Consider the following 13,423-nt stretch of genomic DNA (forward strand, 5'->3'; position numbering starts at 1 on the left):
AATAAATAAAAATAAAAATGCATTTAAAGTCATGGGACTACCTGAGACCACCTCAAGAAAAAGAATACACTGAGTAGAAAGGAGGGCCGAGAACAGAACCTGTGAATGTATAAAGGTCTCAAAGAGGAAGCAGTTGGGATTTGTCTGACACCCTGGCTCTCAAGCCAATGAACCTAATACTCACGTAGGAGAAGCCTCCATACCTGGATGCTGCCTATGAAACAAAAGCCCCCTTCCCATCTGTGTGGAGCTGAAGCAAGAATGGCATGGATAATGCTTTTCCAGTGCTAATATTTGCACTGAAGAGACACCACGGACAGGGAATACATGCTTGGGTTTCTTGACCCAAGAGAGTCTGGTGATTCTTAGGTGAAAGCCTAGATCAGATGTTCTGTTTGAAGAAGATGGACTCAAAGGGCTCAGAGACACAAGTAGGAGTAGGAAGAGAAGGATAATTATGAAGGGAAGAAAAGAGGCAAGAGAGAGGAGGAGAAGGGAAGAGCAGAAAAGAAAACCAGCACTAATTTCAGAAAAGAGTATGGCTTAAGGGCAATGTTATGTCACAGGGTATACAGTAGGTGATTTTTGGTGGTATGTAGATTCTGAAAAATATTTACGTATCTTATAGTTATCTTTTGGCAATTAAATTGATTAGTTTTGTTTTACACTTCTAGGAGTGAGATAACATTTCCTATTTTAAAAAATTTATTCAAGGAAAAAGTAGGAAATCAGTTTAAGGGAAAAAATATACTAAGTTCTTAATCTCCAGAATCCCCAGATCTCTCATCAATACAATGGGATATAACCTGTCTTTCAAGGCTGCTATGATAACTAGCAATAAGTGTATATCTAGTACAATGCCTGGCAGGTTCTCAATAATAATTAACAATTATTACTATTACTATTTTAAGTACCTAGCATGTGCCAAGTGTAATAAAAATTATTTTATTAATGGAAACATAGAAAAGTAAAAAAATAAAGGCAAAACAAATCTGGAGAAACAATCATATTACAAGATTTAGCAAAAAGAAAAGAGTGAGGTGGTCATTAATGATAGTGAATTAAAGCAAAAACTGAAGTTAGAAAATAAAAAGTTGATTAGAAGAAATTAGGGTGGGACTTCCCTGGTGGTTCAGTGGTTAAGAATCTGCCTGCTAATGCAGTGGACACGGGTTCAATCCCTAGTCCAGGAAGATCCCACATGCCACAGAGCAACTAAGCCCGTGCGCCACAACTACTGAGCCTGCGCGGCACAACTTCTGAAGCCTGCACACCCTAGAGCCCGTGGGCCACAACTACTAAGTCCACACACTGCAACTACTGAAGCCCGTGTGCCCTAGGGCCTGAGTGCCACAACTACTGAGCCCACGCACTGCAACTACTGAAGCCTGCGCGCTCTAGGGCCCACGTGCCGCAACTACTGAGCCCATGTGCTGCAACTACTGAAGCCCACGTGCCTAGAGCCCATGCTCTGCAACAAGAGAAGCCACCACAATGAGAAGTCCGTGCACTGCAACAAAGAGTAGCCCCCGCTCGCTGCAACTAGAGAAAGCCCGCGTGCAGCAACAAAGATCCAATGCAACCAAAAAAATAAATAAAATTTTTTTTTTTAAAAAAAGAAGAAACTAGGGAGATAGGAATCAAATTCGGAGTCCGGTACTGTAGAAAACAAGATGGTGGCCTGCTTTTGAGATGGAGCTGAAGGACCCAAGGTGAGGCTCGACTCATCAGGTTGCTAAGCAAAGAAGAGAAGAGGGTCTTGACCTGGAGACCATGGTGGGCTCTGGGAGACCCCTGAAACCACTAAAACTGGGTGGTGAAATATTATGTATGCAAGTATAGGAGCAAGCATTTTTCTAAATAGAGGGTCCATGTCTCCCATCAGATTTTCAGAGATTTGTGGCCTCAAATTTTTAAGTATTTCTGACTGAGCTAGATCTATTAGTCAACTGAAAACATCTGGAAGCTGTTTTTCTATATAGGTGCTATTCCAAGTTTGCCAAGTATTGGAATGGTGTTGTACTTAAAAAGCCTGGGGAAGAGGGGCCAAGTGTTGAGCTGAACCCATAATGGGCAAGTCCCAGATTCATCACGATTATTTTCCAAAGTGGATTTCTGTTAAGCTATGGTCAGACCTGCTCTAGGCCTGACGGACAGAGAAGCAATTAGTATATGAAAACATGTAGCTATAGCATGGCAAGATATTCCTTAGATGACAATGACATTGATCCTTGAATAGTGACATTCTAAGCATTAGAGATGGCAGTGAGCATGCCCTTCTGAGATCCTGCCTCCACCAGGTGGCCTTGACCACCAAACTCTTGGATGTACCCCTGGAGGAAACGGGGAGACCAAGGGGAACTATATTCAGGCACTCATCCACCTAATCTCATTGCTCCGTTTGCACTGCTTCTTTCCTGGTTCAATAATCAACTGAAATTACCAGCAACCTTAAACCAAATCTAAGTCATCTTCATACTAGCCCTTCCTTAGGGAACAGAGTCAGCCAGCCCCAAGCAGCTCTTTGGAGACTGCACTCGATCTATTTTATCACAACTTAGTACTCTCATAAATATTTCATAAATATCTGTAATTCTAAAAGCAAACTTAGAGTTCAGCACTTCAGCTGAAAAATCAATAGCAGTTATTTCAATAATTGTAGCTCATCCTGAAAAAGATTTTCTTTGTTAATTTCTCTAAACAGAGAAGCAAAAGAAAACGGCTCTCCCAAAAAGAGACGCCAATTCAAGGGGAAAATGTAAATTCCAGAATATACTTTCAAATATCTGTCTTTCCTAACTATTCCTAAACATTTATAAAATTTCCCCCTACTATATTTTACATGTTTTAAAGGTGAGAAAAAAAAAATGATGAAGAATGTGTTTCCCATGGTTGAAAGGATGCCACAATGCAAGTTCTACTAGGAACTCAACAGAAACTCCTCAGTAACAAAGATTTTGAGCACCAAGAGAAATTACAAAATAAAACAATTAAAAATGGATCCACCGAATAAATTAATAGATAAATAAATAATTCAACCAATAATGACTTTAAGTGTTGATTTTTTTCAAATGGAGGCTCAGCTTCCATTTCTAGTAAAAAAAAAAAAAAAAGATGCTTTCCTGGCTAAGGGAAACAACAGTAACCAAAAACCCCACAAAACCATATTTAATTAAGGTCAGCATGACTAGCTCTTGAAATTCTGGTTTCTCGAAGATGAAGATCCTTACCTCAAGAACTAAGAGAAAGAGATTCCCAGCAGACATTGTTAGCGTATTTTTTAAGAACAACTTTAGTTTTGTATATAAATGTGACTTTCTCATCTTAGAACATACATTTTTCTCTCAATTTGTTCAGTTTACAGCTAAGAACAAAACAGGAGGTCAAGTATAGTAATGGGTAAGAAAAGTATAAAGGAATATATTTCACAGTGACAAATCAAGCAGATATTTAGAGTCACATACATATCAATTCTTCTTAGGGGAATATAAAACAGTGACATTTTCCATTAGCAATTTTCTTCCACCCAGGCGGAGCACTTAGGAACCACTAGTACTTGGTAACCTACAGTGAAATGCACATTGGAGGTGTGTCCTCCGCTGAAAAGAGTCTCCTTTCTTTCTCTGAAGTTACTCTTTCACAGAGCTGAGGGGAGGCTCAGAGAGGTGCAGTGTGGGACAGAGAAAGGGAAAAAACCCTTTCTTCACACTCGTGCTGCTCTGAATGCGGACCATCTGTGCCCCCAGCTGGAGCACCGGCAATGGTCTGGCACTTGAACCACACCATATTTACAGATCTAAACACAAATGGCTACTGCCTGATTGTTTCATGATTCATTAGTCAGACAAGCTCTCCTCTCCCGCCAGCACAGCTGTTACAGAGTAAACCTTTGTCACTTAATAGGCCTGATTATTACTTTCCATCAAAGGTATTGATCTGTGTCACCTCTACTTAAGGGAAAGGGGGAGAAGAAAATGGGGGAATAAAATGTGCCAGGAAAACAGGAACATGAAGAAGAAGGAGGGCAAGAGAGGGACTTTAGATGGGATGAGTGACACTGGCTTCCTCCCTTGCTCTCTCCTGTGTGACCTGGATATCTGGATCCGTGTCTTTGGCTGCCGGCCGTAACTGACTTTCTCAGAAAGGGGAGCCATACCTCACACAGTGTGCAGCCCTGAGCCCCCAGACCACTGCGGTCACAGACCCTGACCACACAGATCACTGTTCAATGACGGGCACACGGTGAACTGAACCAGAGATCGTATCAATTAATGAGCCAAGCCAGTGTGCAGATCAAGTACAGGCTCCAGAGGGAATTTTTATAGCTCCTTTAATTATCTCCTTTTGTTTAACAAATAAAGTGAAGCTATAACCCTAGGCTGTTCCCTGACCGTGAGGCACAGCGTCCGCCCAGGTGGAGAGGTGCTCCTGTCTAGCTACCCGGCAGGCACGGCGGGGCAGAGCGCTGGCTGGGGATGCTGAATGCCAGCTTGGCACCCCGGCCAGTGCTCTGCTTCTCTCTCACCTCTTTTTACCACTTCCCTCACTTTTTCCTTTCTTCCAGAAACCCAAAGGAACAAAAAGTGAGAGGATTTTCTAGGAGGGGAAAGACAAAGAAAGGCTATCAGAAATTACACCGACTCAGTAAAAACCAAGGTAAAGACTCCCACCAACATTACCACCGAAGCAAGAATTTTAGAAAAGGAGACCAGAGATCATCGATCTAATCTTCGGATCTGCCTATAAGCAAAGGAAGCCCAGACAGGTTTAGAAGCTTCTTCCTACTACCCGGTTTTTTGGGTGGGACAGCTGAGTCTAAAAGAAAAGTCCTCTGCTAACCTATTCAGAGCTCTTTCCATTCCACCAGCCAGCCCTCCAATACCAAAATCTCAACTCAGACAGGGATTGTTTTAACTAATATTTTGCCTCCTACAGCCTGATAGAAGATAAGATCATAAAAGAATGAGACCTTTGATCAGAACTTGTGGAATCATCCTCAATACAGTCACACTTTTGTAAACTATATCCATATCATAGAAGAACAGTATTTTACTTTATATAGTACACATATGTGTATGCATAGATATCACACACAAGTAACCCAGTGCATGCATCCATGCAAATGGGCCTTGCTCTTACAACCACTTAACAGCTCCAGTCCTCTGAGATTCCAGCATAGGCTGGCTGCCTTCCCTTTGTCTCCATAACACTCACTGTAATTGTTACCCAAATCTAGTATATTAATGAGACCTTTATTATTCCTTTTCCCCATGTCACCCTCCAATTGCAAGCACATGTCATTCCAGTTCACAAAAGGTCAACAGCCTTGCTAAGCCCATACTGTTTGTTTTCTGGTGCTCAGCATAGATGATGGATTGACAAGCCTAGACATTGGGACCCTCCATTGAGTGACCGTCAATCGAAGCAAAAGACAATGTTCACCCCGCCAATTCAGTCCATTCAGAATTAAAGGGGATGGGCAGAACTTGGTTTGCTTAAGTTCCTTTCTTAAGATACTGCTAATGAGTAGAGCACTGAGAAATATCTGAATGGGCTGGGGCCCTAGGGAGCTGAACAAGCCCATTTCATACTTATTTTATTCTCAGTAGGCCCTTGGCCAAGGGTAGGATGCTAATGGCTTGAGATCGCTTCTGACTCAGCCCAGATTTTAATCAGCAAACTGGCAATGCAAGACCCCTTGTCCCATTTCCATGTCTATAGTTCTCCAGGTGGTTTAATTGTTCCACTTGATATCCATGTCCAGGGCCATCGAGTCATCTCCCCTTCCTCATTCCCAGTTACCAAATGGCATTGGGAAATTTTACTCGTCGGAGCAGCATGTTAATGACGCATGCAGTGTATGTTTGGGTCCTCATAAAAAAGAAGTTTAACAGAAATCATAACCTTAATTCTTCTATATAAAACAGAAATCAGATTTGGAAGCAAATGAAATCTTAATGATAGCCAACTTTCAGCTTTTGAGCTTTCCAAACCAGAGTTTCTTTTTGTAAGTTATGTCTATCAGTTGACAGGACCAATATGATTTTACATGGGCACAGTTTGGCAACCAGGAACTCCACATAATTTACTGCACTTGAAATTCATATAAAGAGAAAGCTGTCAGCAAGTAGAAACTGATTAAAATAAAGGGCATTTGTTCTTAACAGGGGAGGAAAATCAGCTTATAGCCATAAAAAAGAAACTGATTGGCAAGAACTCATGTGAAAATGCCAAAGTATTAAAAACACACTTTGTTGTTTTCTCTATTTATGTTCCACCTGATAATTTGATTTTGGATCTAAATACGCATTTCCCCCAGCAAATCAACAAAAACGGACCTTACCTAGAAATCTAGGTATGGTGACAAACAGCATTTGAAAGTAACCTCTAAAACAAAATCCTGAAAATTGTTTCAAATATACGACAGATGGTTTGTTATGCCTTAACAAATTTTGGTGAGGCAGGAAGAATAGGTATACTATCTCAGTTTCATAGACAAGACACTGATGTGTTGAGAGGTCAAGGATAGAGAAATATCATCAAACAATGTTTATAAAGCTCTTACATGTGGGGAGCCACTGTCAGGAATGCAAAAGAGCTACTGTTTATAATGCCAAGAAGACCTATAAGATGGTGCAAAGAAAAATGACCTGAGTTCAAGGTCTTACCCACAGCTTTGTCTCTGGGGAAAGCCTGAGAGAAAATCCACTTTCTGGCATCCAGTGGTGTTCACGTGTTCTGGAGGTAGCCACGCAAAACGAACCCTAAGTCTGGGTACTTTCTATAAAAGTAAAACAAAACATATATGTGCAGTTAATTAAAACGCGCCTTTAAAAATAGGCATAACACTTGTTCTTATAGAGGTACATTATTTAACTAAATAGGCATGGAAGAGCTGGGACTAAAACCCAAAAAAATACATACAGCAGATTGCAATAAAAACTTACGGTTGTATTTAGTTACGTACATATTTTAATTTGGTGCATGCAACCAAAGCCAACAGTACTCAGGGCTGGATAATTGTTCTTTCTTGCTCCTAAAAATGGCAACACCAAGGCATGTTCTAGGAAATGCCTTTTTCGTTAAATATGTTTTCTTTATTTTTTCTATATTTTATAGGGTGAATGCTCACAGAAATTTTTAAAAGGCACTGTATTTATATTTCTCATTTCTAAGTTTAAAACTCATCATGGTGCATCCTGAAATGTCTCTAGTCAATGTGGTACAAATCTGGATTGTAAAATAATAAATAAATAAATAAATAGATGAGTAATAGCCAACACTTATGACTCACTGTGACAATCATGCATCTTCTAACTCATTTAATCATCAGAATACCCTATAAATTAAGTTCTATTATTATCCAGATTTTACAGGTGAGTAAACTGAGTCACAGAGAGATTAAATAACCTGCCCTACAGCATACAGTTGATAAGCAGCAGAGCTGGAATTCAAAATCAGGCTGTCCGGCTCCCAAGTCCATGCTCTTAAACTAAAATTTACAAATAAAGCTAACTCTACAGAGGCAGGGAGAGAAAGGAAACAGGAGGGAAGAGGAAAGAAAGAAGGAAAAGAGAGAGAGAGAGGGGAAGGAAGGGGGGAGGGAAGGGAGGGAGAAGAATAGAAATCTTTAAAAAATTGAGTCAAAGGAAAAAGAGAGGGAGGATTAATTTGCCTTTATAAGGCAATGGGAAATTTTGAAAAAATTCTCTTGAGGAATTAAAGGAAGTCTTTTTTGACAACTGGAACAGGTTTTTTTGAAAGGAAGGAGGAAGCGGGGGTGGGAGTTTGATGCCAATTGAACCCCGCTATGACCTTGGTGGAGGAGAAATGACTGCAGATTCAGTCCTTCTGTGCCAGATCTCAGGGCCTCCCTTCCAGGAATGCATCCATCTGCCCCAGCATCCTGAACATTTCAAACACTGCTCCTCCCCACTTGGACTTAAGAAGATGTCAAGGGATAAGACACCCGGAAACCTAAAATACAGGCGTAGTGATGCATGGTCACTTGGCAACGGTGGGGTGTACTTAGCTTCATGCCAACGAATGGAGCCTGCTTTCTTGCCAGCAGCCCAGACATTAAGCAAACAGACAACACAGCAGAAGCAGGGGCACAGAAGCAGAAGGGATCTGTCCAGCAGGGGAGAAATCTTCCACACATTCACGGAAAAAATGCAGAAGATAAGAAGAATAGATTATCAATGACGGTAGCAGCGGGATGTTTGTGATGAGAGAAAGTACTCGTAACTCAGCGATAATGTGGACCATATTAAGTGCGCACAGAAATATCATGTAATGATATGTCACTTAATGAATGCTTGGAGGAGTAGCCCACAAAAATAAGCAGAGATGCCAGTCTGTTTTTTGGACTTAGGCAGAGCTAGAAATGAAGGTCATCAGAAACCTTATGCCTGAGAGTTTTGTGGTTTGAAGGAGATGAGGGTTTGTTCTATTTTCTTTTCTTTATTTTTTTTTCTTTGATACATTAGCCCCCTTTGGGTAGCCTCCCCTGGTGTTTAGAGAGTAGAAACAACGATTTAATAGGCCAGGTGGCCTTATTTGGAACCTTTGCCAGATAGCTTAGTGCAGGTATTTGCAAGTAAAGCTTGTCAAATAAATTATGACTCTGAACTTCTAGATAGTGATGTTTTGTGGTAAATGGATCAGAATGTTGAGTATGGTGTAAGTAATTAGCATAGTTACCATTCAGTGAATGCCTACATGTGCTTTTTGGGCATGGGCTAAGTGCCTTAATCCTCACAACAATCTTGAGGGAAGTGCTGTTGCCCCTATTTTACAGAAAAGAAAACTGAGACTTACACTGGTTACAGGAGCAAAGCCAGGATTCCACTCCAGGTCTGTGTTTCTCCAAAGTCCCTGCTCATAAAAGATGTTGCCTTTAGAAATGTCACCAGGAATATTAAAGTAACTACACTCCAACCAGCAGGCCTGAGGTTTACCATCAGCACACCCTTGGCTCACTGGCACATGTGACTGCTTAAGCCTTCGACTCTTTGAAAAAGCAGGAATATGACGACAATGCAGCAATAGGAGCAGTGCAAAGAGCATTAGACAAAATTTGAAAAGAGTTGGTTTTTGGACTTGACTCTGCTTCTAATTCTGTTTCCTTGGGCATGTTCTTAAGCCCTCTGAATCCCTACAAAATAATGGCAAAGGGACCTGCCAGATGATTCAATGAAATTATGAAGCAGGAATGCACTTTTTTTTCTTTTTTTTTTTTTGCAGTACGCGGGCCTCTCACTGTTGTGGCCTCTCCCGTTGCAGAGCACAGGCTCTGGACGCGCAGGCTCAGCGGCCATGGCTCACAGGCCCAGTCGCTCCGCAGCATGTGGGATCCTCCCGGACCCGGGCACAAACCCGCGCCCCCTGCATCGGCAGGCGGACTCTCAACCACTGCGCCACCAGGGAAGGCCGGGAATGCACTTTTTAAACCTCTATATATGCAACACTCAGATTATAACTCGAGTTTACGCAGCCTCAACCGCTGAAATGGAGATCAGTGTTTCCCCTTTATCACTCCTTGTCCTCAAACAGCAGCCACAGATACTAGATGCTGCCATGAGAAACATTCTCCGAATGCTAGAAATTGTGCAGGATGAGCCTGAGCAAAACGACCATGAATTGGGTGTAAGGCCAGCACCAGGGCAAAGACAGAAAAGAAATCGGTGGTTCTTGAAGTGCTCTGTGCCACTAACAAAGGGCAGAAAGGGATGAATATTTCCCTATTTTCTTAATGCGTGTTGTTGAGATTGGCATGTGATGAATGCAGGAAAATCAAATCCTACTGCCTTCTGACTGCACTATTATACAGAATGTGAATATTGCATAAATCTATGAGGTATTCAAAAATACAGACCTATCAAAATTCTGTTTTTGCCTCTACTTGCAAAATTATTCCATCTTTCTTCCTAGAAAGTGGCAAAGTCAGGACTCTTACTAGATCTTATGGCTCCATATCCTTTGAAATTGCATTTAAAAGTAGTTCCAAAATCCTCAGATTTCTACCAATGTAATTTAGAATTTTTATGGATTTAACTTTTTGAATTAGGAACTCTTAAAAATCTGATAAAAGCCATGGATCCTTTCCTTAGATAAAGGGGCACACACACACACACACACACACACACACACACACACACACAACACGGGACTGTACAATAAGAAGCCCATCCACGGGCCCCTCAGGGTTTATGGACCCCCAAGGTGAGAACTCCCAGAGCTCACACCTTGTTGTGCAGGTTAATACACTGCATACACTGCCCAGCTCTGCTTGGCCAAGGGGTGAAGTAGGGACTGAACTCCAATCCCCATACCACTGACTAAGCCATGTTGTATCTGCCCAGAGTGGGTGCTGTGTTCTAATTTGTGCAAAGGTGCCAAATAGTCACAGCACTGTCCTGGGACCAGCTCGCACCAGCTATCAAGCTGAACCCTTTGTGTGTGTCTCCTCCCAACTCCATGTTCAGTGACAGTCATGTTGATAGCTTGAAATCAGCCACGGTGTGAATATTTACACCAAGGAAATTAGTAAACTCTGCAAAGAAAAGCTGTCCCCAACAAGAGAGCCCACTGTTGAAGATTTACTGGCATATCACTGCATATAGGCTAGTAGAGACCCTGAAAACCTCTGGCCTGTATTATGTAGATGTGAAATGAAAAGCAGAAAACACAATTTAAAACCACATCCCAGTTTCCTTTCAGCCTGTACTAATTGCTTCTAGGACAAGGATATGTGGGGCCTGACTTGTTTTGAGCACAGACTTCACAGCTAACAGTTGCTGAAGAAGGTATTCACAGAGGGCTGCTGGAAAAACTCGTTCCCATTCGATCCCAGGTGGGTCTAAAGACAGCATCCCAAGCTATAAACCTATGTTTTAAACATCACAGCACTGAGAGCAGTAACTGCCATAGAACCATTAAGAAAACAAAACTAATGATGGTTGCAAAATAAGTTTTAAGATAAGGATTAAAAGTAAGAACTGATGCAGAAAGTAAATCTAAAGTCCCAATCCTCCTTGCAATGCCAGGGAAGAAAATCCTTGGCCATAACAGGCATAAATTGGTGTGGACTGATGTCAGGTTTCTTCTGTAGGCTTTTTGAAGAACTGCTCTTTACAACTGAACTCTGTCTTGAGCTGATTCTCTTAGGAAGGAAAAAATAAAAAAGTCAGGTCAAACGACTGATTCCAGTTTTGAATTACAGAGGGCTATTGATTTTTCATTAAGGTTCCTGTGCGGCTCTCAAGAGGAGGGAGAAAGAGAGGAAAGTAACTCATTGATCAGAGCGGAGGGCCATGTTCATTTATTGGCTTCCTGCCACGTCCCATTATTCCCGATTCTAAATGTATATTGAAGTCAGTTTATTTTCATCATTGCCTCCTGTCACCAGAAACGTCTCCCAGTAACTATTAGTTTAATCATCCTTCTCTCACAATGGTAATGAGCGATAATATCCAACATGATCCTGAATTCGTGAATGTTATTCATTGGATTACAGCGTTGCTCCCCCCAAGGCTCTAGTTAAGAGTCTGTCAGCACTTTAATAGTCTAAAAAAACCACATAAATAGCTTGAAGATTTTTTAAAACGTATTTTAATTTTTAAAAAAAAAACCTGCAGCATTTTTACCACTGTTATTTAAAAAAAAAAAAAAAAAAAAAAGGAGCTTCCCTGCTTTCCTGGAAGATCCATGGTTTTCGATCCAACAATGATGATAATTTTAGAGAGTGCATGAAACCTACCCAAATCAGGTATCATATATCTACCAAAGCCACTGGAACCCAATCTAGAGAACCATCAAGCACATGCAGAATAAATCAGGCATTCCACTTAGCACCCTGATGTCATTTGCAGAAACAATCATCAATTTGTCTGTACTGTCTTGTCTCACACTTGAACCTCTGCTTTACATAGTAGCAAACTGAGGTTCCAAAAGACTGAACCACTCAGGATCACCCAACAACATGGTACGGTGGGGAACAGAACCCACATTCCCTGGCTTCCGTATCACTATTTGTTCCACCACAACATGCTGCCATTTTAATAATCTATCCTCTCAATTCATGCGATATTTATAATGCATAAAAATCAGAAGCTGACTTTAATATCAAATCCTAGAAATGCTGTTAATGACCTTTTCTTTTTCTCATCTAGAGATAGGACCACATTTTCCATTAAGCGCTATCTCACATCTGGGTAGAGTAATAGCTGCCCACATTATGTGAGTGCCTACTCACCCCCGAGAGTTCTCAATCTCAATCTCAACCCCTCCAGATCATCTGTCAAGGGGCTCATGTACATTAACGTTTCTCAGTGAATTTTCCTAACACCCTGTGAGAGGTGGGAGGAATGTTCCCATTTTATAGATGATCTGGCAAAGGCTACAGCGGAAATAATTTTCAGAGCCAGGACTCAGAGTCAGGCCTTATCGTTAACGAGGTCTCTTTCCACGACACCACAGCTCCCTCTGGTGCCAAGACTGACAGTGGGAACTACTATAAACAACTATGGAAAAACTATTTAAAAGTAGTACACCAATAAATCGAGCTGGAAAATATCATAGAAAAAAATCCTATTCAGAGTAGCAAATAAGAATATAAAATGCCTACAAATAACTACGACAAAAAAGTGTGATATGACTAAAACTAGACAACTTTACTGAAAATGTAAAATAAGATCTAACTAAACAAAGAGACACAAAGTATTTTAAATGTTCTTTCCAGTGGGATATTTTGGAGAAAAAAGCATGATAAAATTATTCTAAAACTCCTCTGGATGAGCAAACTATACAAACACAAAAGGTTTTTTGAAAAATAAAAACAATGAAAGGGCACTCACTCCATCAAACATCAAAATGTAGTTTAAAACTTATTTAAAACAAATTGAGAACCTGTGCAAAAATCAACAGACAGATCAATGGAACGAGTTAATTGGCCATGAAACAGACTATAACATATACAGTGAATAAAACATTAAATAATCAGAGGAAAATTTATATATTTGAAAAAACTAAATTTGATACACATTGTACAAAGTACACCAAAATGTATTTCAGATGAATTAAGGAGTTAAATGATTCATTAAATTCTATAAAACAGAAGGAAAATAGACATAAATATTTAACTCATGAAAGTATTTTATCAGTATAAAACCTGCAAAATTATCATGGAAAAATAGATTTTACTGTATTAAAATATAAAAAGTCTATTCAAACATCACGAACTAAAAAAATTAGAGATGCAAGTCACACACACGCAAAAAAAAAAGTTCTACCTCACTAGTATTCAAAATCATCAATTAAAATAACATCATAACATTTTATCTACAGAATTGACAAAACTTTTATTTATTTATTTTAACATCTTTATTGGAGTATAATTGCTTTACAATGGTGTGTTAGTTTC

The sequence above is a fragment of the Grampus griseus genome, assembly GCF_964374135.1.
Source record: "Grampus griseus genome assembly, chromosome: 4".
Taxonomy (NCBI): Eukaryota; Metazoa; Chordata; class Mammalia; order Artiodactyla; family Delphinidae; genus Grampus; species Grampus griseus.